This window comes from Lynx rufus, unplaced genomic scaffold (genome assembly GCF_022079265.1).
Source record: "Lynx rufus isolate CCGP_SWC_20201006 ecotype Redwood Valley unplaced genomic scaffold, mLynRuf1.p SCAF_2, whole genome shotgun sequence".
In the NCBI taxonomy this organism is placed as follows: domain Eukaryota; kingdom Metazoa; phylum Chordata; class Mammalia; order Carnivora; family Felidae; genus Lynx; species Lynx rufus.
In genome coordinates, this window is record NW_025814834.1 from 18,515,910 (window position 1) to 18,519,821 (window position 3,912).

Here is a 3,912-nt window from a genome sequence, read left to right on the forward strand (position 1 = left end):
ATCTAAGCAGCATCTATCATGGGTAAGAATTGTGTTTCTCTGACCTTCTATCTAATCCTCAGCCTGCTGGGATTTTGACCCCAGACATGAAAGCAAACAGTTACTGTCTGAGAGTATGGTTTAAAGTCCACACACCTTAAACACAGATGTGTCCAATGTCTATGTACCTCTGCCCTTCAAGCTTCTGCCATTTGCTACTAATAATACATAAGAAGAAAGTATTAGATAGGATTCAGGCAAAGCTGCCATGACAGAGACTCAAAAACAGTGGCACAAATGAGAAAGAAGCTTAATTTCTCGTTTGTGTAATAATCCAGGGCTTGGACACCTCCTATTTTGTGGCTCCACCATCCTAAGCTGTTGCCTTTGTCCACATGGTCCCAAATGAGTCCTTGCTCCAGGCAGCAGAGTGAGGGGGAAGAAAAGGAGAGTGCTCCCTACAACTTAAGGGCATGACCCTGAATTTGCATACATCACTTCTGTGCACTTCGGATAGTCACATGATCTCCGTCATGCTCATTCCCTAGCTGGGAAATGTAGTCCTTAGCTGGATAGCCATGTGCCCGGATAAAATTTCAATTATTTTATCAGTGAAAGAAAACAGATATTTGGGAGAAAGCTAGTGTCACAAGGGGAGATAAAGGATAAATTTTGTGGTATGTGGACCATCTTGAGTTTGAAGTAGTAAAGAAGGTGCTGGGTCACTTAGTGTAGCATAGCAGCCAAGATTGTAGAAGGCTTCTTAGCTCATGGGGTTTGAAGATGAGAACAATGGGATTGAGCAGTACTTGGCCACTCTGCTGCTGTAGCCCACTCTGTTGATTGTCTACCCAACAGCCTTTCCCCAGCTGCCTCCTTGAGGACAAAACCATGATTTTAATCACCCTTTTCCAAGCAGTCGTGTTTTCCATGGATCCCTTTGCAGCCACCAGGATGAGTCTTAAAAGGCCTAGGTCAGTGTTTTTCAAACTTTCTAACCACTACTCATATGTTATACCCATTAAAAAAATTTTTTTAAGTTCATTTATTTTGAGAAAGAGAGCAATCAGGGGAGGGACAGAGAGAGAGAGAGACAGAGACAGAGAGAGAATCCCAAGCAGGTTCTGCACTGCCAGCGCAGAGCCTGAAGCAGAGCTCAAACTCAGGAACTACAAGATCATGACCTGAGCCGAAATCAAGAGTGAGATGCTTAACCGATTGAGCCACCCAGGCACCCTCATTTTATACCCATTTTATAACTACATTGATACTCAACACACACACACACACACAACAGAGGCCAAAACTGATAGTTGACGTCATTATGTTTATGTTTGATGCACTCTGATATTCTATTTCATTTTTTTTAAATGCTGGTTGCCATACTGTATTATTTCCATCCCACTGTCCCATAAATGGGTTGCAAAGTTTAGGTCAAATTAAAAAAATCCCCGCAAAAAAAAAAAAAAAAAAAAAAGGAAAGAAAAGAAAGCCCTACTGCTCTAAGCCGATTAAACTGCCCTCATTCACCTTGGTTAAGGCATACAATACAATTTGCACCTGAAAGAAAAGTTGGTCCTAAACCTTAAAAAAGACAAAATGATGATTGTTGTTTTAAAAATAAAATGGTAGAGTTTTTCTAATAAGCCTGCTTGACCTTCATCTGGCACTCTTGGAAATATAGCTGTTGTTATAGTATATTTGGCTAACAATCCACTGCTGATAAAAGTACAGTTTACAGTTTTGTACCATTAACCTGTGGAAATTGATATGGTGTTGTTCTTACATAGCCTTGAAGAAACACTAACCACAAAGGCGTTATTTTTTTTGCCTGTGGAACATTCATTGGTTTGTACCTAACCTAATAATTTTGTTCATTTATTGATATACATATTTCTTCCTTGAAAGCAGGGAACCAACTTTTTGTATTTAAAACATTTTTTTAAATGTTTACTCATTTTTGCGAGAGAGAGAGAAGAGTGAGCGAGCTTGCGGTTGTGAGAGTAGGGGAGGGACAGAGATGGGGGGGACAGAGGATCTGAAGTGGGCTCTGTGCTGACAGCAGATTTGGGGCTTGAACCCACGAACCACAAGATCATGCCTGAGCTGAAGTTGAACACTTAACCAGCTGAGCCACCCAGGCGCCCCAACTTTTTGTATTCTTTTAAAAAAAATTTTTTTTAATGTTTATTTATTTTTGAGAGACAGAGACAGAGCACGAACGGGGGAGGGGCAGAGAGAGAGGGAGACACAGAATTCAAAGCAGTCTCCAGGCTCTGAGCTGTCAGCACAGACGGCGAAGCGGGGCTCAAACCCATGAACCGTGAGACCATGACCCGAGCTGAAGTCAGACGCCCAACCGACTGAGCCACCCAGGCACCTCCACTTTTTGTATTCTTTACCAGTTCCTTCATTTATGATTTAAATAAAACCTTTATATGCACTTACTGTCTACTTAGATGAGAATTTATTTCTGCTCTAAACATTACCTGTGACAGGTAGCTTTCAGGCAGCCATTTTGTGACCATGAATGGAGCCAAGCAGAGAGGACAAGTCAACATGTTGAAGGTGGCAGAGAAGAGAGATGGGACAGATCCAGCCAGAGTTGTTGATAAATTAACCTACCCTGAGCACCACATCTGGCCTTTTGTTATATGACAGAATAAGTGTCTTTGTTAGTGAAGTTTTCTGTGTTTTGCAACCCAAACTTCCTTTATGATATACCTATTATGGCAACTCACATTAATAAAAATGAACATGTGATTCATTCAGTTGGAACTTTTTGCTGGTGGATTGTCTACATATGGTGTTGGGTGTGGTGGTAGCAGTAGAATGATTTCTGAGCTCCCGAACAACCTTACAGACCCTCCCTTCACAGCTCTGGCAAGATTCCTGATATACTAATATTATAATCTGTGCATTAATATTATGTTTAGGGGCACCTGGGTGGCTCAGTCGGTTAAGCATCTGACCAGCTCAGGTCATGATCTCATGGCTTGTGAGTTCAAGCCCCACATCGGGCTCTGTACTGACAGCTCAGAGCCTCGCACCCACTTATTCTCTGTCTCCCTCTCTCTCTGCCCCTCCCCTGCTCACACGCTGTCTCTCTCTCCTTCAAAATAAACATTAAATTTTTTTTTAAATATTCTGTTTACTAGTTTTTTATTTCATTTCATTTCATTTCATTTCATTTCATTTCATTTCATTTCATTTCATTTCATTTCACATACATTTATCCTTGAGAGACAGAGAGAGATAAAGTATGAGCAGGAGAGGGGCAGAGAGAGACACACACACATACAGAATTGGAAGGTGTCAGCACAGAGCCCTATGTGGGGCTCAAACTCACGGACTGTGAGATCATGACCTGAGCCAAAGTCGGACGCTTAACTGACCAAGCCACCCAGACACCCCTCTGATTACTTATTGTTAATCTTAAATAATTTCCAAGGCTTAGGGGTGCCTGGGTGGCTCAGTCAGTTAAGCACCTGACTCTTGATGTTGGCTCAGGTCATGATCTCATTGTAGGATCAAGCCCCAGATCAGGCTCCATGCTGAGTGTGGAGGCTGCTTGGGATTCTCTCCCTCCCTCTCTCTGTCCCTCCCCTGCTCGTGCTTGCTCTCTCTCTAAATAAATAAATAAACTTAAAAAAATAATAAATATTTCCCAGGGCTTTATAAATGCTTTTATTTTGTTTTAATATACAACTATCAGATTTTGAATCATCCTCTTCATATTAAACTATAGTCATTTGGTCTCAAGATTTTTTTTTTTCCTGTCTACATTCATCAGTGGCTTTAGAATTGTAGGCTTTCAGTTTTTGGAACCTTGTTTAGAGCAGACTAAACAAAGATAAACACTGTCTTTCTCTCTGCTCCCACTCCATGGATGCTCAGATAACCGAAGGCTTAGAGGACCCTAAAAATAAAATC